Below are 23,631 nucleotides of genomic sequence, written 5' to 3' on the forward strand. Positions count from 1 at the left end.
CCAAGTCTCACACAAGATTCCACAAACGTCGAAACTCAATGTGAAGGTTAGGTGACCACAAGAAAAAAGGTACGTATTTACTACAAAATTACCATCCGAGAGAAGGATCTAGAACTAGAGGAGGACTGACCTCCTAGCTAAGAGGGTCTCCAAAATCTAGCAAGGAGGAACTATGCCTCAGCCTTGACCCTGTTTAGCAAGCGGAAGGCATTGCTGGAAAAAGGAGCAAGTACCGTATAACCACTGCAGAGGGACAGTACTGCAGGGGTCCCATCAAGGCACATTTCCTACGTCACAGATTGGCAATTATGGTTTCATTCCCTTCAAAGTCCCTGAAGTGATGACACGGCTGTGGCCGTAATTTCTTACCACACCTGTTCAGGCATTTGTTGATCACTTCCTCTTAGACTGCAGTGGTGCTTCTGATAACAGCATAATAACCTTCACACTGACGATGATGATGTTACATTTACTGAGTCCTAACTAAGTGCCCTAAGCTGTGCTAAGGGCTTTCCATGTACTAAGTCACTTGATTCTCACAGCAACCCTATGAAGTGGGTACTATGGTTACACGCATTTTATGCATGAGGAAAGTGAGGCAGAGAGGTTACTTAACTTGACCAAGGACACACAGTAGGTGACAGCAGTGCTAAGGCTGGAACCAGGCAGTCTGGCAGCAGAACCTGTGTTCTTCAGCTCCCTTTTGAAAAGATTTCCAGCAAGCCCTACTGGACTGCTGGGTTCCACTATTTACTTCCTTGATCAGATCACCCACCCCAGAAAATTAGCATTTTACACATCCAGCAGAATACTTTGGTGGCACTTCCAATGCTTCCACTTGTACACCTTGATTGGCTCTTCTGCATCAAAGCTATTTACTGGAATGAAACCATGTTGGAAAGAGAAATCACAATAGAAAGAACCAGCAAATAGGATGGCGAGTCCCACTTGCCAGCTCTAGCTGCCTGTGAGCTTTTGGTGGGTCTCAATCTGTTGCACTTGCTGACAGACCATGAGAAAGGTTTATGTTACCACAGTACTCAGTGCTGGACGAATGTGTATACATATGTATTTTTAATATAAAAATACTTCTGACATAATCATCACTATTTCAAATCAGGACTGTTTGGGGCAGCCCTAAATAAGCTATGCCTATTTGTTTTTGTAATTTATTATGTGGTGGCGATATATGTTTAAGCTGGCTGTTTGATGGACTGTATATAATCCATTTGGTGATATGTAATCAGTTCTCATAACCAATATATTTGATGTCTTTTTTTTCCATTTTGCTATTTATTTTTTCCAATACCTTATTATGAAAATTTTCAAACAATGAAATGTTGAAAGAACTCTACAGTGAACATCCATATACCTACCAACTGGATTTTACAATTAACATTTTGCCACAACTTTATCACATATCTATCCATCCATGCATCCTTCTACCCATCCATCAATCCATCTTATTTTTGAATGCATTTCAAAGCAATTTTCAATATCAGGACACTTTTCCCCAAAACACTTTGGCAAGCACATCACTAACTAGAGTTTAGTATTTATTTACAGTTCTTTTGAGATAAAATATATGTACAGTGAAATGCAAAAATATTAAGTGTAATAGTTGCTGAGTTTGACAAATGCATATCTGTATAATCCAACCCCTATCAAGTTGTAGAACATTAGCATTAACCCAGAAAGTTCCTTCCTGTTCTTTCTTCGTCGATCCCAGCCCACATCTCCCAGAGGCAAGAAGTTCTAGAACTTCAGATAAATGGGATCATAAAATATTTAGTCTTTTGTATACTTCTTTCACTAAGTATAATTTTGTAATTTTTTTAGATTTTCTCATCTTGTATATATGAGTAGTTATTTTATTGCTGAGTAGTATTCATTGTTTAAATACGCCATAGTACCTTTATCCATTCTCTTGTAGATGGACACTTAGTTGTTTCGAGTTTTTATTTATTATGAATAATGCTTTCATGAATATTCATGTATAAGTGGTTTTGTGGAAATATTTTTCATTTTTCTTGGGTAAATACCTAGGAATGGAATTGCTGGGTCGTGAAGAAGTTGTATGCTTAACTATTTAAGAAACTTCCAGACTGTTTTCCAAAGTAGTTAAAGCATTTTACACATCCACCAACAATGAATGAGTGTTCTGCTTGCTCAACGTCCTCTCCAACATTTGTTGATACCAGACTCTTTCACTTTATCCATTCTAGTAGGTATTAAATGTTAGCTCCTTGTGGTATTAAGTTGCATTTCCCTGATGACTAATGAGGTTGAACACATTTTTCAAGTCCTTATTATTGGCCATTTGTATATCTTCCTTTGTAAAGTATCTGTTCAAATCTTTTGCTCATTTTTATTAGGTTGCTTTTCTTTTTATTATTATGATGTCTTTTATAAGAGCCAAGTTAAAAGAACTCTCTCAAGTCCATAAAGCAAGATAGATGAACTGGGTCTCTAGTCACATTTTTAGTCATTATATTAGTACCTAGATTAATAAAAACTCTAAATTCCCATTTAAAGAACTAAAACTCAATTTTCCACCCAATTCTTTCTAAAATAAACAAATTAAAACCTTGTCCCTCTCATGTTGAAACTGTATACGTATACAGGGATATATACACGGTGGGTATACACAGATGTTGAACTCCTAGGCAAACACTAAACTCCCTGGTCCATGCACACATTTCTGTAAAATAATATAGACTGCTTCCCCCCAGTTCTAAATCAGTGCTTAATGTAAGCCAAGTCACACCTTAAACTTACACAATGCTGTATATCAATTATATGACAACAAAACTGGAAAAAATATAAACCAGTGCTTACAATCTTCTGATAGTCTTTTTTTTCCCCTAGGTTCTCTGAACTTCAGAGTTCAAACTCCAGATCTTTTCATTCTTTTCTAGACAAGATTCTGGTCTCCTATGTTCTGGAGACCAAATCTTGACTGATCTTAGATGTGAATCAGCCCTCCTGACTAACCTTCTGGCTATTCTGAAATCGTCTCACCTGTTCTGCCTGATTTCCTAATGACATTGCTCACCTTGAACACCCAGTAAGACTCAACAAAAGTGTTATCAAGGCAAATCATCTAATGTCATAAGGACATTAATAAAACGCATGGGACAGATCATGTAGAGGAAGAGATGAGAAAGGTGGAATGGTTGGGATTCTGGTTGCCAGGTAACAGAAACTTAGCTTGAATTTGATTAGGCAAAAGGGGGAATGTATTGGTTTGGATGCTACGAGAAGGGCAGGACTACAGCCGGACCTCAAAGGCAGAGATTTGAGTAGAAGCAACTTTGGAACCAGCAATCTGAGTCCCAGCAGGATTTCCTGTCTCATCATTGCTTTTCTCTGCAAGTGTATCTTATTCTTTTAAACTAGCTGCAAGCATATGCTGAGGAAAATATCCGCCAGCAGCTGCCATACTTCATCTCAGCTTTACCACCATAGAAGAACAGACCAGGATTTCACTGGGGCCTAGTTCAAAAATCCAAGTGATGAGTTCTGACCACCCACCAGCCATCACCTGTGGCCAGCTACAAGGTCTGTAGGAAGATGGCAGCTCACATTCAGATCAACTGCTTGGGGTACAGGCAGGAGTATTTCCCAGAGGAGGGGCTGATGTTCCCAGAAGAAGAGTGAAACCTATTGAGTGGACAAAAATAACAGAGATTCAGTATAAATAGTATAACCAGAGCCCAAAGGTAACCTATTGAGGCAAAGAAAGAGGAAGAGGCTGAAAGAAAGAAAAAGATTAGGGGAAAAGTTTAATGTGGGATGAGGACAGCAAAAGCCTATTTGTGTGGCAACAGATTTCTTTCCAGTGCCTTCTTCTAGATAAGATCTTTTAGAAAAATACTAGCCCTAAAATGTCCCTGCTCCTCACTTGCCATAGCTAACAATGATACCCAAATCCTACAGACCAAATCTTAACCCCCTTAATCCAACCACCTCCAGTCTATCTGTGTGCTGTTTCTCCCCCACTAATAACCTCAAATACCGCACAAGATTCTGTCCTGTCCGAAAAGCCCAACCTCCCACTTTCTGACAAAATTATAAGTGAGCAAAAAGACGGAAGGTAGTCACAACTTAAGACTCACTATTTGCTTTAAACAAAAAGAACTACCTTGAAGCTGGGCTGCATTTAGTCTTCAACACCACCAATATACCATAAATTTTTTGGAAGGAAAATGCGGAAATATTTGAATCAAACAGGATTTGGGTTGTCATTTAGCTAAAACTTAGTAATTTATCCCACTAAGCTAAGTTTTTATCCAAAATAATGTATTCATGTGCTGATCCAAAATGACTTAATATTTAATTTTCTTGTAATATGAAGTATTTCTAAGTGTATTGCATATCCTCAATGAATGCTTGTTAAATAAGTCATACAGGATCCACGGAAGCAGAGAGAAATAAAAGCTTAACTCTTCTTTTAGAGAGGAAGTCAAGCAAATCTTCATGAGTTCACTAAGGGGATGAGGCAGGTAAAGAAATTGTCGATAAGGGAAGAATGTGTGCCAGAACAGAGGTGTGAGCAAGCATGAGAAGGCCGGTTAGTTCACTATAAGAATGGGGACTACAAATGGGAGGGTGGTCAGAGATGCAGTAAGAAAAGTTGGCAGAGGTCAAATCATAAAGAGTTTTATAGGGCGTGTTAACACATTAGATCTTCATTCTGAAAGTAATAGTAAGCCTCTGAAGATTTTAAAGCTGGAAATGAATGAGGCAGAAGAAAAAATAACCACATTTGCAGTTTTCACATTTTCTAAGAATCATACTGAAAGCACTGAGATAAATTGAAGAGATCTGAGACAGAAGCTAAGGAGAGCAATTATAGGTTAGTCTTATATTAATTCATGAGGTAAATGATGGAGGCCTCAATTGACACATTCCAAAAGTATTTCATCAGGAGAAATAATAGGGGGTGAATCTTGGAAATGAGGGAGATGGGAAAAGACTAGAAGCATCAGCAAGTTTCCAGCTGAATATGTATGTTGGTGCCACAATCTGAGATCGAGAATATGGAAGGAGAAAGTTTGTAAGGGGGAAATAACGAGCCCGATTTAGAACACAGTATGTTTCTGTGGGGACCCAGGAGAAGCTTCCCAGGAGGCAGTCGAAATTGAGTGTCTGTCACTGGGGAGAGGTCTGAGCTAGAGGAGGAGATTTGGAACCATGAGCAGTAAGGTGGTAATTGAAGCCATGCAACTGGATGAGATGATCTAGGGGTGAGTGCAGAATAAAAATGAGGTGGCCCTAAGACAGAAGCCTGGATTGTATCCAACTTGTTTTTACTTTAGTCTGTGGCTCAATTTTATAATGTACTTGTTTGCAAAAATGAAAAATATAAGAAAAATTACACATCAGTTGAAAAATTGGCATAGGACATAAAGGGACATATACATGAAAAACATATATATATGTTTAGCTATTTATGTATACACACAATGGAAGGTGTGGTTGATTCACTTAGAGGGAGGTAATGACATCTGACAGAGAAACCCCCTCAAAGGACCTTGAGTGGAAACATTCTGCTTTCAGCTCAAGTGGGTAGTGGGTATAGGAAGAGACAGATGGCATAACCCACACAGATTTTCTCCCTGAAGGCCAAGTGCTAACCTGAGTACTTCTTGCGCTGGTGCTTTGACAGCTAGACAGCATCCTGAAGGCCCTTCTGAATGGCCTGTATTTTGCCCAGGTCATGGAAGACATCCACAGTGTGAGCGATGCACTGAGCTGAAGGGAAGCAGCAGGGCTGCAAACAACAGCTGCTGTGGAACCGAATGCCCTGAGAGAGCAGCAAGCTGTGACGGAAGAATTCTACGGCAGTAAGAAAGGTGGGTTCCAAAACGTCCTGTGCACTGACATCAAGGGCTCAAACGACAGGGAGAACTGTTTACATTATATGGTTGTAACTCTTGGATATGGACATAAAGCCAGCCACTCTTTTACTGACATGACATATTTCTCTGACTTGTTAAATCTCTGAAGGGCAAAATGAGTCTCACCCTTGGGTTTCCAAATACACGTTTTTCAGAATTGACCTAGAGATACTGCAGGAGGCTTGTAAAAAACTGTCCAAAGCATGGACTTATGTGACAAAGTCACAGAAGTATACCATGTCATGCAAGAAGACCATGATTCCTCAGTCCCAGCATTCATCCAAGATACTGTTCAATGGGTATTGGAAGATGGCCAAGAAGTGCAAATGCCAAACAGCCTCACAATACATTCAGACTCATGAAAACAGGCCTGGAAGGATAGTGTTTACTTGCCACTTTTCCAAGAACAAAGTTATAACTGCCCTGGCTGTCAAATTTCATAAAGATGTATGCCCCATGTTCAGGAAGATCAGTGATAATGATGATAATAGCTATCACTTATTGAGTACCTATCATGTGCCAGGCCTTATGGCTAAGTACATATATTAGTTTATTTAATTCTCACAACGGCTCTATGGTGGCTAAACAACACTTACAGCAACTTCTACCAGGTCACATAGAAAGTAGCAGAGCCAGAAGCCAAACCCAGATCTTACTGGTTCCGACGCCCGTGTTCTTTGCTTTATACTATATTGCCTTTCCTACCGAGAGCAGGTACGGGTTGCAGATGACCAGTATGCTGAAGTCACAGTTGTCTTACTAGAAATAGTAAACACCATTCCTTTTCTCATTAAAGAGAACCAAGACAGCACCTGCAGGAGATGTGTAAGACTGATCACTCCTCCACCCTAAGTGTTGTCACACTTGCAAAGGACTTTAGCCTGGGGCTGAAGAGAGAGAACGGCTTTGGTTCTGTGCAGTTGAAACACCAGGTTCCAGCTCCATCACATGCCATCCTGGGGATGGGCCCAGAACTTGGAGGCCAGGGTAACTCTTCTGCCTTCCCATTTGAGAATTCTTACCTGTACACAGTAGAGTTGTTCAGAATTCCTGGCGCAGAGGTCACAAATGGGGTATTATGCAGCCAGGTACCAAGAAAATGTTAGCGGCAGAAATTTGAAGTGAACTGAAAGGTGTCTGGAGCAGATCTAGGGGGAAGTTAAAGTAGCATGGGCATGCAGTGGAAACCTGCCCCAGGCACCCCTGACTTACTCTTCAGACATGGCTTAAGGGGGCCCTTCTCTTTAGAATGTGACCTCACAAATAAGGACATCCATGGACAACGTCCAAACTTTTGAGTCAGATAGACAGCCTGACCTGCCAATCCAAGGCTTCATCCACAGAGCTGCCCAATACTTCATCGTGGCAGCTGGATTCTTTGGCTACGACTACCTCTGAAATGCAGAACATCCCTTCCTAAACTGACACCTAAGAGATAGTAAACGTCAAGGTCAGTTGTCCCTTTGTGGAGTTATGAGTGTGGACTGGCAGCAGGAGTGGATACAGGCACACACACGCACATCAGTAGAAACAAGTATATCATTAGCATCGCCTCTACCCTGAGGACAAGTACTACGAATTTGGAGAAGTGTTAACGGTTTCAGTACCAGCTCAGGTGAAGGGCTCTCCCAAGACCTCCTTGGAACTCAGCCAAGAAAACTGAGTCATTCCTTTCCATCTCCTGGGCAAGAGGCCAGAATGATCACTGACCCCCACCTCATGCTGAAGCCCATGGACATCACTGATGGCATTCCCATCTGCTGTCACAGCAGGATAAAGGAAAACCAACAACTACAATGCACTTTGAAAACACAAAATACCTAATAAAACTTTCGGGTTTTTTCTAATATCACTTTCCATTTAGTGTCAACAACCAAAAAGAATGTCTAGAGAATTTTCTAGCCAGGAGTAATAATAACATTCTGCCTATTGCTTCAGCAGTTCTGTGTGTGCCTGCTAAACCTGAATGTAAAAATGACACAGAAGACTTGGGATCACTGTGTTTGGCCCCTAATAGTCACTATTGAAATTCAGTATAAAATTATTATCTGATCCTGTCCACAAAGACAAATCAGAATATTACTTCACCACTACCTCTAAGGGACTTCAGCCTTTCTTGGAGCTCTCCTGAAAAACGAATCCTCAGAAATTCAAAGCCTCATCTTCAAAACGACTTATAGAAACCTAAGGGACTAAGTTGTGAGTTCTGGGAATAAATTAAATATTTTAAAAAATATTTTAAATAATGTTCTCATTCCATTGCTAGAAATGATTGATTCCTTCTCAATGTGAAATAATTTTCCGGACTATTTTCCACAACTATAACTTTCAACTGAAAACTGGACTTTCATTGTAGAATGGGCACTGTGACAACTGACTTTCTTTTAGATAAGTTAGTTGGCAGTCATTTTGTATAAATCAGATAAATCAAATATTTAAATATCTATATGCAAAATAAGAATTGTTCAAAAATTTGAAAAACAAATTCTTACCCAGCATACACACTATAGTTTAGAGAATATTCCTGAATCACTTCCCGTGACTCACTGACCGGCTAGCAAGCACATTTGTTCAACGTACATAGGCACGGATCTTTTGGTTGGGTCAATTTTATATTTTCCAGATATAGTCAGATTTTAGATTTAACCAGTTCCCTAAAGTAGCCTTATAATCAATTGTCACATCTCTTTTCATGCAGAAAGAAGAGGGAAGAGAGGAAGGTTGGAACTCCAACAGATCCATGAGTAAGTTGCTTGGAATTAAATTCTTTTCTTCTAAAATAGTGTGGGTGGGGGAAGGAGGAACTCTGAAATTCTTTGAGTACTACTACTTGAAATAGTTTTCATTTTCTCAATTTCTCTCTCACCTTCTCATCTATATTTGTCTCTTTATTACCACTCAAAAATCCTCTCGTTCACCTCTTATTAATTCCCTGTTCCATTCCCTTTAGTAGCCTTTCAATACTTTCTCTTCCTCTGTCCCTAAAATCCCCAATCACAAGACTCTACTTCTAGCCTGCTACTTTTCTGAGAAAATAGAAGCCACCTAAGGTATTTTTCTTTGTACTTCCTTTCTCTTACCCTCCGGATTCCTCCGTATTGTAAATTGTGTTCCTCCTTCCAACTTTTGGCTCTGGGATGGAATGTCTCCCCTCTGATAATGCTATCCTTTTCACCTTTACACTTGATCATAAACCCTCTCGTCTCCTTCCTTCCTTGCTCCTTCAATTTCCTTTCTTGATTTTTTTCTCTCTCCTGACCAATCATCTCTTCTTCTGCCTACTCAGCTAGACTCAGTCTTTAAAAATAAACAAACAAAGATCTTCTCTTGACCTTGCCCCTCCCTCCAGTCTCCTCCTCTTATCATCCCTTCAACACCCAAATTATTAGAAGAGGGATCAACATTTGCTTCCTACATTTCTTCACCAGCCCTTTATGCCCAAATTCCTTCTGGGGTCACAATGACCTCCTACACGTCAAATCCAACTTCATTGTCTCAAGCTTTTGCAGTAGTTAACATTGTGGATGACCTTGTACCTCCTGAAACCCTCCCTTCTCTTGGTTTCATGACCTGGACTACTCTGTTTCTCCTGAGAACGTCCTGGCCATGTCTCCCCTCGTTCTTCCTTCTCCTGCCTTGTGACACCAGGTATTCCCCATGGTTTTACCCTTGGTCCTCCTCCTTACACCCCCTCACTCTATCCTTTGATAATCCAGTTCTTTGGGGCTCTTTTGATATTTGGATCACCAGTCCAAAAGTTCTCTCTCAAGCTGCTCCACACATGTGTCTCTACCTGACAGACAACCTCATCCATAACACTAGAGGCTTCTCAAAGGGACAAGCCGTGTTTTATTCATTCTCATACTTCAATCCCCCACCTCCGCCGTCCAGGATCTAGAGCAGGATAGTAGGAACTCAATAAAAGTTATTTAAGCTCAACTCAACAGTATTTCCCACCAGCTCCTGAAACAGAACAGACACAACACCAAACAGCTGTCCAGCCCTCCACAATCCAAAACAACCCAGGCTCCTAAGTTCCCTTTTTCTCTTAAAGATATGACCAGCTGCTGACTTCCAAGCCTTAAAATCTCAGTCCCAACTCTGACGTGTTCTTTTTTCTTGTCCTCTGTATCCAATAAACTATCATGTGTTACTGATTCTTTCTTTGTTATGTTTTTACATATCTACTCATTTACCTTCTTTCTGTCATACTCTCAATTCAAGGCCTTAATCACTTCTCATAGATCTTATTGTAATGGTTTCCCCAGTCACTTTCTCCATCTTTCCTACATACTGCTTCTAGATTAATCTTCATTTAATACACTTGTAAAGATATTACTCTGCATCGGAAAAATTGGTAACATTTATCCCTCACTAGCAAATTACATATGTCTTGGCCTAGCATCTAAAGTTCTTAATACTATGGCCCCCAAAATACCCATATGGTTGGAAAGCCTAGAGATCTACTCAAGAAAAGAAAGTATTTAAAAGGATACTCTGATCCACTGATGGCTGTCAGAAAACAAGAAAGCTCTAAAACTCAACCACTCTCTCTTTCTATCAGTGTCTCTGCTTCTCTTTTCAGTTTCCCTTCTCTCTATTGCCCTGCTTCCTCTGGTTATTCACAGTTTCCATTCCCTCATAGCTTCAGCTAGCATGCAGCACAATATGACCACTCCCAATACCTTCTAAACCTTGGCAACTCTCAATACTTCCTTGCACTTTCTGCCTTCACTGCTAATTGGTTCAATCTCTTGACTTCCCAGTTCCAAATTCTAAAGAGTCCAAACAGCCTAGTCCATTTTTTGTGCAGGATCACAGAAATGCCAGAGAACAGCCTATGGATTGTCAGCACTTGGACCCAATGACGCCCATTCTATTCCAATCAGCTGTGATCCAATAACACAGGGAATGGGCAGGACAACAGGTTCAGAGAATGGACCCTTTGGAAGCAGGGCTGTGGGAAGAAAGGATTCCTTTAGATAGAATCCTTTAGAAGGAAAGGCATTGATCAACACCTGTAAGGCATTACATTTTCCTGCCTTATTCTCCAACATGTACACCACAATCCTGTCAAACAGGAATTGCTATCTGACAAACCCAGTCCATAATTTTATAATTCTCTGCTTTTGCTCATGCTGTTCTCTCTGCTTAGAATAATCTCTGCCATCATCTTACTAACTCCAAATCTATCATCCAAAGGATGTGAATGGACGTAAAAGGAATTCACAAAACAGTCAATACACAACAGGAAAAGAAAGCTATGAAAAATCATTTGAGTGCAATCAAAGAAACAAAACTCAAAATAAGGTGCAATTTTCGTCAATTAAGTTAGCAAAAATAAATTTAGAATGATTTGACGACAATTTCTTGTCTTCCTCTAAAATACAGCTAAAAGGAAAAGCATTTAATTCCTGTCAAAATTCCATAGCTATCCCAAATATAAATAAAAAGAAGGGGAGCACCTAATATCAAGAATTTAAAAAATAATAGCAACAGACCAAGTAATGTTGAGAATACAATAACGTTACTGGTCTTGTAAATGCCTGATGGTATTGCAAAATACTAGAACCTTTTTAGAAAGCAGTTTACCAATATGATTCATTTTGGAATATACAGGAAAACAAAATTACTTTTCAATACTATCAACTAGAGAAAACCACTTTTAACACTTTGGTACAGAACCTTCCATACCCTCTTATTACGTATAATTTTTCTTTTTATTTTTTCAAAAAAATTGGATCAAACTAAGTATATTGTTAACTGATTTATTAGCATCTTTTTTTACTCATTGTGTCATGAACCTTTCTATGCTATTAACAGTTTTCAAAAACACTATTTTTAATGGTTGCATAGTAGTCTATCACAGGAATAGGTAATAATAAATTTTTAACAAAAAAAAATGTCTTTACACAACTAGAAGGACCCACAACAAATATACAACTATATTCCAGGGGGATCTGGGGAGTAAAAAAGCAGGAAAAAAAAAAAAGGTTGGCAACAGTTGTTAGCTCAGGTGCCAATCTAAAAAAAAAAAAAAGTAAGTCTTTAAGCTAGACTTCAGATTTTGTCTGCCTTGTCATAATTACTGATGGACTGTAATTAACATCCTTGTATATAAATCTTTTGTGCACCCTCTGATATTTTCTTAAAGTAAATTCCCAGTAGTATACTTGATAAGGCAAAGAATGCAACCACCAAAAAGAACTTTTAATAAAAGAACTTCTAAATATCAATTTAATCAAAACTGTGATATGATTATATTAGGAGAATAAGAAGGGGGAAGAAAGAGGGAAGAAAAGGATGGTATAAGAGAGACAGAGCTCCATCATCTGTAGTAGGAAGTCATTGGTACACAAAATAAAAAAATTTTTAATTTGTATAAGGGTGTTATTTAGAAATAAGGAGGTGAAACAGCTAATAATGAAGAATAGTGCACAGGAATCCCGTGTAAGAAAATATGGCACAGGACACTGCTGTTTCTCATTATAAGTCTTGTTCTACTTGACATTTTTAACCACGCACTTATATTGGTTTGATAAAAATACAAAGTAAAAAAGATAAAATCAGCAGTATAATTATCAGATATAAAATATAACAGATACACAAGTTGGCTTAAGAGCCCACAATTCTCATAATTAGGTACGAAAAAATCCTTTTATGTATATACTATTGTCTATAAAGACCTTAAAATTTATAATTTTATGAATTCTTATTGACAACCCTCTGTAAACAAAGCACATGAGTAGTGCTGTGGAAGATATTAAGAAATACTCCATCTTTTTATTCTCTCCAGAGAAAATAAAATTATTGTCAACAGTAGAAATAGTCTCTCCATATGACTCAGCTATGGAATGTTAGAAAACTGCCTATGCAGAAAATCTTCAAATTTTCTCTCAAAAAATTTTAAAAATAGAGAAAAATTAAGATACCAATTCCTCAAGGTGAAGTCTAAGAGAGAGCAGTGAATTTTTCTTCAGAAAAACCCTTCCATTTTTCCATACCAGAGAACGTGCTATGGGCAGTCCTCACCAAAATATATGTCAGAAAATTGGAGAAATAAAAGGAAAATTAGGATAGTGGGAGGAAATGAAGGGTTAGAACCTTAAGTCTCAGGCAGCTTCCTCACAGAGCTTGCCATGCGTCCTTGATAAATGTTTACTTCCTCTTAGTTCACTTCATTGTAGGGACAGGAATTTTCTCAAACCTCAAAATACTAATACTTTCCAAAGAAATCATGATAATGGCAGCAGACCTGAATTATTCCCCCTCTTTATACAACTGATTTGCAGGTACCTGTATAGCAAATGATGAATCAGATGAGTCTCCACTGCCAAGAGTTGTTACGCCTCTGTCACCATCATATTATCCCCAGCTACTACACGAAATGGAGCTATTAGACCCAGACTCCTGTCTCTTGCTCCCTCTTCACACCCTCTTTCTGCCCTCTTCCCGTCTCCACTCCACATTCTCCTTTCCTTGCTTTGCCTCACTCTCTACTTCTCTCCTTCCTCAAAGCTCATTTCAGGATGGTCCCCCCTCTCTCTCTCCCGCCACTTTCCCACCCTCACCCCGTCCACATCAAAGAACTCAAGTGAGGAAGGAGAAAATTTCCTGTTCTTCCTCTGCTTCCCTTCATGAAAAATCAGACATTTTACATTTAGGAACTAGAAGCTTGGTAATGAAGACATCTAACAAAATGCCAGCTAACACTTTAAGTATAATGCAGACTAAACCATTTGTAAGTTTATCAAAATTTCACGAACAATTTTCCCTTTGCATTTGGGTGCATTTGGGTGCAATACCCCTACATCCTTTGGGTATATTTATTTTGATTTTCAGTGGCAAACTAAATGTATAATTGTGTTCTCCATTTCTACGTTTATTATGCTCCCTTTAAAATGTTTTGTCTAATGACCATTACGTAACTTCAGCATTCACTCGCATAGCGCTTCCTTCCCCAACCTTTACCTCAATCTGCCTCCCTCCCAAATAGTGGGTATTTGGAAGGGAAAGGTTAATGTCCCTCTCCTTGTCCAAGCCTCTGTACTATCAACGGGGTCTCTGTGCCAAAGAGTAAACAATATAGTGTTCATTCCTTGGGAGACGCTACATCCAAATATCACGTTGAGTAAAGTCCAAGTGCTCATAGTACATAAGTCTTTGAACTCTGAAAAATGCAGCTGAGAATCCCAACAAGTCTGGCTTTTGGAATGGACATTTCATCTTCCCGTCAGAATGGAGATATTATAAGAAGAGCCTGGAAGGAGAGGATGAAATTAGTCTAGCTGATGAAGGGGAGAGGACGCCAGAAATAGCTGGCTAAAAAGTAATACGTCAAGTATTTAGATCGTACATGCAAATCTTTACAATCTAAATTTCAAAAAATTATGTTCAAAGTTATTCTTGAAATATAGTTAATCCCCAAAATACCACCTGAAAATAGTCATATAAATTAGGATGGCGCCCACAGGTCTAGGGCTAAGGCAAAAGCTGTTGCCAATATATGTTGGTGCCCCAAACTGCCAAACAGACTTGGTACCTAAGTACATAAGTAGCATAACAATGGGGTCAAACTGCTCCCGCTCACATGGTGTTCCGAATTCCTCTTTTGCAGTATCATGGGCTAATGAATTCATAACCAATGAAAAAACTTGTTAGAAGCCCACTACATGCTAGGCTTTATGGTAGGGAATTTAGGGCACTTCTCTGCCCTACGTCATAGACAAAATACCAAAATTCTAAATAAAGACAGGATTAGTAAGGCCTCAGGCTCCATGTGGCTCAGCATGGCGCTATTACTATCTTTGCTTAAAATTTTGACATTTTGTCCATCATGGATTTTTCACATCTATATTCATTTTTTAATATTGCATTAAAATGTTATTTAATCTCAATTACTGAGTTTTTCAACATCCCTTTAAATTTTGCACCTTAGGCAAGGGCCATACTCTCCTCATCTAGTCCTGGCCCTGATCAGAGTTGACAGTCCACGCAAGGAGTTGGGAAACTTTTTCTGAAAAGGGCCAGATAGTAAATATTTTAGGCACTGTGAGCCGTGTGGTCTCTGTTGCAGCCACTCAACTCTGCCGTTGTAGAGCTAACACACCACAGACAATACTTAAACAAATGAGTGTGGCCATGTTCCAATAAAACTTTATTTACAAAATCAGGCTGCAGACCCACAGGCTGCAGTTTGCCAAACCCTGCTCTACACTAAATCCTCATTTAGTTGTCAGTGCTAGAGAGTAAAGTAATTCTCATTAATAATTGTCTCTAAATAGATAAAGCTTGCCCTTTAAGAGTCAATGATTCTTATTTAACCAGTTTTGATCAAAATTTTTCTAAAATGAACTAAATACATTACTGCTTCCCTTTAAAAAAAATTGGGTTTTAATACAAAAAGTTTTTTAAAGAAAATTAAAAGCACCCACAATCACACTAACAATAACCACTTACAATTTGGTGAATTGTCTTCAAGTCTTTTTAACACACATTTTAATAAAGAAAAGCGGATCAGGCAGGATAGGCCTGATTATGCTGTGCTAACAAATTAACCCCTAAATCCCAGTGGCCTAACTCAATCAAGCCTTATTGCTCACTCATTCTACCTGTCCATCACACGTCGGCAGGGGCTTTAGTCCATCGAGAACTCAGGCTGATTAGGAAACCCCACCATCCTACAGCAGCATCTGGATCACATGACCTTTTCCGTCACCTTGGGAGATGAAGCAACAGCTGGAGGGTCTCACACCAATTCTTTTCTGCTTTAGCCCAGAAGTAACACACGCAACTTCTGCCCATAGCCTACTGACTAGAACTAGTTCCGTAATTAGAGGTGGAAGGATGGAAATGTCAAGGAGATAAAATGGAATGTTTGGTGACCACCACCCTTCTCGTCACATTGAAAATCACAAACACCATATATAATTATCATAAGCGCTTCCCCACATCATTAAATCTCTTCACAAACATACAGATATAACCCTCTGTTATTTATTGTTTCCTTATTATAAATATTGCTCTGTGCCAGGCATTTTCCTCAGTACTTCATGTTCATTTTCTCATTGAATTCTTACAACTAGTCTATGAGGAGGATACAATAGTATACCCATTTTACGGTTCTGAAAATAGAGGCCTAGTGAGCTTAAGCTAATTTTTCAAGGCCACACAGCTGGTAAGTGGCATATCTGGGACTCATACATGGGACTGTCAGACTTTAAAGCCAGTGCTCTTAACCAATGAGTGTGAACTAAGGAACTGCAGTCAAAGTATGAAACACAACACTGCTGCACTGGGTTATCGACCAGAAGTGCATCCTCACAGGAGTGCAAAAGGATGCATCAGACCAAGAGGACCTGTTGTTACCAGCAGCTTGTGGACAACAGAAACAATGACAGATGAAAAATGGAACCCAACAGAAGACTGACAAAATTCTCCAATTGTTTCTCTTTCTTTTTCTGTGAGGTGTCTGGAAAGATGACTGGCCTCTTTGAACTCACTGAGGTCCCTGGATTCTTAGTCCCTTTTGGAGGGAGGGGGAACCCTAAAGCTGTAATGGACTCCTGCTACTTTGGAAATTTGGAGTTTAGTAAGGTTTCAATTGAAAAAACCCTAAGAGTAGTAAACATAAGAATCTTCTTTAAGAAACTTAACTATATCTAATCTATCTTTATAATATGTGTTCTCTACTGAACGCAAGGATTGACGTGTACAGGTTTCTCTCGTGCGTAGTCTTCAGTATTTTTCATATATTCATGTCTTATTGTAATTCTGCAGATTGTAGGACTCACTATGTATCATTACATATCTGAAAATTCTTAATGACTAAGGGATTTATAGTTAAAAAGCACTAACAATACAGTCATTTAAATATTGTCACCCAATTGTGTTTTAAGATGGCAAACTAAACCACATACCAAATTTAGGTATGCTGTCTTAGTCTGTTTGGGCAGCTATAACAAAAATACCATAGACTGGGTGGCTAAAACAACAAACATTTATTTCTCACAATTCTGGAGGCTGAGAAGTCCAAGAAGAAGGCACGCTGGCAGATTTGCTGACTGGTGGGGGCCAGCTTCCTGGTTCACAGCCAGCCATCTTCTCATGTATCCTGTCACGGTGGAAAGACAGCAAGCGAGCTCCCTGGGGTCCCTCAATAAGGGCATTAATCCTATTCATGAGGGCTCCATCCTCATGACCTAATTACCTCCCAAAGGCCCCACCTCCTCATTCCATCACATTGGAGCTTACAATTTCAACACGTGAGTTTGAGGGAGACAGGAACATTTAGTCCGTGACACATGCCACGTTTTGTTTTAGTAATAAGTCCATTCTCAGAGTTATTATGGAGCAGACAGACACATGAGAAATTTCTAATGGCCAAGTTTTGTTTCTTTAAAAGGTGTTACTAGTTTCCTGGGGCTGCAGTAACAAATTACCACAAACTTGAATGGCTTCAAACAACAGTTCTGGAGGTTAGAAGTCCAAAATCAAGGTGTCAGCAGGACCATGAGCACTCTGAAGGCTCTAGGCAAGACTCTTTCCTTGCTTCTTCCTAGTGTCTAGTGGTTGCTGGCAATCCTTGGCATTCCATGGCTTGTAGGTGCATCACTCCTATTTCTGCTTCCACTGTCACACAGCATTCTTCCTGTCTCTGTGCCCAAATCTCCCTCTTTGTATAAGGACACCAGTCATTGGACTAGACCCCATCCTAATTCAAGATGACCTCATCTTAAATTGATTACATCTGCAAAGTCTCTCTTTCTAAATAAGGTCACATTCACAAGTACATGGGGTTAGGAATTCAACATATGTTTTGGGGGGACAAAATTCAAACCACAGCAGAGGGCACAAATATGTCTTCATAACTTCCTTGGTGGTGTAGGTGAAGACAGCAGAAAGAAAAGAATCACTCTCCACCAACTCTAATGGAAGGCTCTGTGTTGAATCTTGATAAATTTTTACCAATAGACCTACATTCAAATAACTCTATAATAGTGTTAAACACATAGAGTTTCAACTCTTGAGTGGGTTTTTGAGAGCAAAACTGGGTACATATACTCCATATATAACATTGTTTACGAATTAACCAATAAAAAGGGCTCCAAGTTCAAACAAAGTACCTTACAAACAAAATTTGGCCACCAACCCATTTGAAAGTTAGAAACTGCTTCAAATTTTGACCAGTACTCATTTTTCTCTCTTTTTTCCAAGGACTCTGTTATTTGACATATACTATTTGTAAATGCTATTGGAACTTACAATAATCCCTGACCTAAATGGTTAGCAACCAATATTAACAGATGATGATGATGATGATGATGATGATGATACTTATGATGCTGCTGACAACAGTAGCAATACATCTAAACAGACATTCCCAATAATGCACTAGCCTTCTGTTTTTATCAATAAGAAGTAAACTTTTAATAACAGGAGTCATGGGGGCATGACCATTTTACATTTAGAAGGGTCACTCTGGCTGTAGAGTGGAAGATGGACAGAAGGGAGCAACACGACAGGAAGGCAGACCAATTAGGGGGCTTTTAAAGTGAAAGACGATGTGACCCAGACTATGACGGCAGTGGGGGTGAAAAAAGAAATGGAAAAATTGTGAGATACTTGTAGGCAGAGTCTGCAGGAATTTGTGATTCCTTAGATGTGTGGGATAAAGGAGAGACAGGAATCAAAGACGGCTCCCAATTTGTCATAATATGGAACTTGTGTATATTTTGAGTATTTTGTAGATACTGAATAAAGGTGAGCCCCTTTTTTTAAAAAAAAAGAAGTAAACTTTTAAAAGTAGATAACTGCCTTCAAGTATTTATTATTTCTTACATAATGAGTATAGATAGAGATCTGGAGCTTACGTTAAAAATAAAAAAATTAACCAAAGCTCAAAATAAATATATTCAGTTGGGAACAATAGTCTTCTAACAATGTAGCCTTTAGCAGAGCACCTTGGAGTGATGAATCATTGTACTTGATGATCTTAAACAAGTTTACACATAATTACAGAGGCATGGAAGTTAGGGGGCTGGTATTGTTGTTTTACGCAGAAACCTAGCACCACACATCTAATAAACATTCAAAGGTTTATATCTGTATTATGTAAGAATTACAACAACCTGAACAGAAAAAACTCTCTAGTCAAACTGTAAAATGATTTTTCACTTCTGTTTCTGAGTCATTTATTGCAAGTAGCAAAGCCAAAAATAAAAGCACACAATCAGGAAAGTTATCAAGCTAATTCTGAATTATAGATAGAGAGAGAGAGAGAGAGAGAGATGGATAGCTAGATAGATAGGCAATAGATATTTTGTCTTAAGTACATACATACACACTTATAATTTGAGAAATTTTTGCAAGGAATATCCACAAATATATTGTGATATTGTATTTATTTCTAGCTTTTCAACTGTATTATTAATACTTAAGATTTTTAGAGACCAAATTTTATTTCAAACTATCTAGCAGAGGAATCTTTGGAATTATATGTTATTTAATACATACTATTCCTTTCTTCTAAAATTAAAATCTTGAACAGGATTCCTGTCTCCCAAAGCTCTGCCTTCTTATTGCTATTCCCCGATGCCCATTAGGCACAACTTTGCTTGACTCTGCCATCTGGTTGTCCCTTTTCAAGCTAAATACTGGAATCCTTACTACTTCAAGCCTTTTATTCTCCAGTCTCTAACCCTGGTTCCCAACCCTACTGCTTCTCTGTTGGGATTTGACACTATTGAGGCCTGATCCCCTCAGCCTCAACTGGTCACTCTTCCAATCAAATAAAAGTGCTGAGTAAGCCCTTAAAAAAGGAGGGGAAAAATACCTCTCCTTTACCAGATCGAATGTAACTGAATATATCTGAACTTACGAAATGATGCTTCAGCTGCCTCCAGCCCTCTTATTACTTGCTTCCCCTCCTTTCTGGCCATTTCTTTACCAGAGTCTAGGAGCCCAATCACAGCTCCATCTCCAGGGGCTGGGAACCATTCTTCCCGGGTTGCTTGGACACTACTGCTCATCCCGATGTCATTAGGCTATGCAACAGGTTCTATCTGTCTCCTCCATCCTGTCCAGAACCTATGAAAGAAACCTGTGATATCTAGATAGTTTTAAAACCTCTCTTCTCCATGAATCCTAGGAAATAGCCCAAGCTCCAGAAATATGTGCCTATTTCTCCTTAAATCCCTGAACACTCAAGCAGCAATCTCTCAACTACCAATTCTGTCTGATTCCTAAACTCCATAAAAACCTGCCACTTGCCACAGAAACCTTCTGTTGCTTTTCCTGTAACCTCAGCAAATCTGCAAGCACTGACTCCAATAAAACATCCTTCCCTCCACAGAAGCCATGAATCAAGCCTCATCCAGATTTCCTAACCCACTGGGAGTGATATTCCTGCCTCTGTCTGGTATTCTGCCTCTTTAACTAGAATAAAAGAGGAGGTACCATGGTTTGGTCAGTTGGTCAAGTCCAGAAAAATAAGCGCACGCCATGCTAGGAACTTAAGGAAGCTCAGACAAATTTAAGAAATAATCAACTAAGTTTTGATGTTCTACTCAGTAGCAATAAATAGAGTGACTGCGTTTCTTTGGATCCCTTAGTTGTAAGAGAACAAGAATCCAAATGGAAGTAGAAATTGGCTAGGAGGCCAAATCCCAAGAAAGACATGATAGTCCTGGTGTCCGTCCTCCCCCTGCAACCCCCACCCCCAGCATGCTCTAATAGTTACAAAACTCAGATGCAGTATCACTGAGCAAGCAGGACCTTTGCCCAGAGACCAGCATACTCAAATGGACAAGGTCACTTGTAAACAACATGTAGAGAATGAGTCTGATTAAAGTACTCTAAAAAGATTTGAGGCAGCTTCATATTGAAAACAAATACCCTCTAAATACAGTCCTATGTGTAGATGGATATATTGTTGTTAAAGTGAAGAAATAAAATCCATTAGTGAAATGAAGCAAGAGGAATCTTTACCAGTTTCTGCCATGTTCAGTCTCACAGTTCTGCCACATGACTTGGCGTGATAAACGAGGCTGATAATGGAAGAATTATATCCACCACCAGGCATTATATTTATGAGCTTGATGCAAAGGCAACTTTTCTCACTTGGAAAATTAAATTTGCTGAATTAACTGCTACCAGCCCAGTTGGAATGATAGTGTAGAAGGGCATTACTTATAAGAACAAATATGACATAATAACAACTAATGGCTCTACAAATGATATAGAAGCAGATTTTCTTCTTTAATTCACCTCTCCCTGCTAATGAAACTGAACGTAATATGCATTGTTTCTTGTCAACATCACTGGTGTTGAACTTTGGTCATATGTGGAAAAACTAATATTTATAAATAAATTCAAATGACTTATAGCATCACTTGATAATTACATTCCGAAAATCCTGAGTTTATACTAACATGGGATAACCATGACACCCAAAAGAGATGCCTTAGGTAAATACACAGCCAGAAGCTCGGTATCCACATTTTCATACCCAAAAGCACTATGAGGCAAAAATCTCTGTGATAGTCTTGAAATCAATAACAGAATTCACACATAAATAGGGCTTATTATACATAAGTTTAACATATGATAAAGAAAGATCACCAATTAGTGAAGAGAATACACAATAAATGATGCTGTGATAAATTTGTATCTGTATCTCATGAACAAATTTCAGATGAATAACAGAGTTATATGCAAAAATTGAACTTTATAATGCCTAGAGGAAAATATAAAGAATTATACTTAAAAAATGTACATTGGAAAGACATCATAGAAGTCAACTTAAAAGTCATAAAAGAGTTTTAAAAGTAAGATTGGTACATCTTTTAAAAAAATTTTTATTGTGGTAAAATATACATAACAAAATTTACCATTTAACCATTTTTAAGTGTACAATTCAGCAGAATTAAGTACATTCACAATGTTATGCAACCATCAACACTATTTCCAGAATTTTTTCATCATCCCAAACAGAAACTCCACCCAATAAGCAATAACGCCCCCTTCTCCTCTCCCCCGAGCCCCTGGTAAGCTCTAGTCTACTTTTTCTCTCTATGAATTTGCCAATTCTACCAACCTTATATACGTGGGATCATATTAACCGTCCTTTGTGTCTGGCTTATTTCACTTCAACATAATGTTTTCTAGGTTCATCCACGTTGTAGCATGTGTCAGAATTTCATTCCTTTTTATAGCTAAATAACATTCTCCATCGTATGCATATGTCACATTTTGTTTATCTATTCATCTGTTGATGAGCACTTGGGCTGTTTCCACCTCTTGGCTATGTAAATAATGCTGCTATGAACTTTAGTGTACACATGCCTGTTCGAGTCCCTGTTTTTAATTATTTCCAGTACACATCTAGGAGAGGAATTGCTGGATCATATGGTAATTCTATGTTTAACTTTTTGAGGAGCCACCAAACCATTTTCCACCATGATCTCATGGCTACCTGTTAAATCTCTGCATTATCTGCCCCCTTAATTTAATTTTTTACTTTTTTTAATGTTTCAATGTATCTTTTTTCCAATTTTTTTTCAATTGTTTTATTGTGGTAAAATACACATGACATAAAATTTATTATCTTAACCATTTTTAAGTACACAGTTCAGTGGTATTAAGTACATTCATATTATTGTGCAACTATCACCACCATTCATCTCCAGAACTCTTTTCGTCTTGCAAAACTAAAACTCTGTCCTCATTAAACAATAACTTGCCATGACCTCCTGCCCCAGCCCTTGGCAACCACTATTTTACCTTCTTTTCTCATTTTTTTATCTCTCCTTCCCCCTTCCACCCCAGCCTCTGGTAACTACCATCCTACTCTCTGTTACTATGAGATCAGTTTTTTGTGCTTGTTTGTTTGTTTTTTAGATTCCACATATAAGTGAGATCATGCAATATTTGTCTGTCTGTGTCTGGCTTATTTCACTTAGCATGATGTCCTCTAGGTTCATGCATATTGTCACAAATGACAGGATTTCCTTCTTTCTTAAGGCTGCATAGTATTCCATTCTATATATATCACATTTTCTTTATCCATTCATCAGTCAACGAACATTTAGGTCATTTCCATATCTTGGCTATTGTGCGCAGTGCCGCAATGAACATGGGAGTACAGGTACCTCTTCAAGATCCTGATTTCATTTCCTTTGGTTATATTCCCAGAAGTGGGATTGCTGGGTCATATGGTAGTTCTATTTCTAATTTTTTGAGGAACTTCCATACTGTTTTTCAGAGTGGCTGCACCAATTTACCTTCCCACCAACAGTGCATAAGGGTTCCCTTTTCTCCATGCAGTCGCCAACACTTGTTATCTTTTGACTTTTTGAAAAGAGCCATCCTAACAGCTGTGAGGTGATATCTCATTGTGATTTTGATTTGCATTTCCCTGATGATTAGTGACATTGAGCACTTTTTCATGTACCTGTTGGCCATTTGTATGTCTTCTTGGGAAAAATGTCTATTCAGGTCCTTAGACCATTTTGTAATGATTACTTGGTTTTTTCACTATTGAGTTGTAAGAGTTCCTTATATATTTTGGGTAATAACCCCTTATCAGATATATGGTTTGCAAATATTTTCTCCCATTCCACAGGTTGCCTTTTCATTTTGTTGATTCCATATACCCTAAAAGTGCAAAATCAAAAATTAAAAGATAAATACAAATGGAGAAAAATACAGCAAATACGACTGATGAACA

General features: G+C 38.6%; 1 long non-coding RNA gene across 4 annotated transcripts in view; it reads right to left on the reverse strand.

Annotated features, from left to right (window-relative positions):
* Nucleotides 1-16,880: 16,880 nt before the first annotated feature.
* The window catches only part of LOC102147400 (uncharacterized), a 41,869-nt gene continuing 35,118 nt past the window's right edge, over nt 16,881-23,631 (reverse strand). For 3 of the 4 annotated variants that reach the window (XR_002804091.2, XR_002804095.2, XR_011432417.1), the window contains exon 4: nt 21,743-23,558. This is a non-coding gene — a long non-coding RNA (uncharacterized lncRNA). Of the gene's footprint in view, nt 23,559-23,631 lie in introns of all 4 variants that reach the window. The other variant, XR_002804094.2, reaches the window with a different exon arrangement.

The sequence above is a fragment of the Equus caballus genome, chromosome 25, assembly GCF_041296265.1.
Source record: "Equus caballus isolate H_3958 breed thoroughbred chromosome 25, TB-T2T, whole genome shotgun sequence".
Lineage (NCBI taxonomy): Eukaryota > Metazoa > Chordata > Mammalia > Perissodactyla > Equidae > Equus > Equus caballus.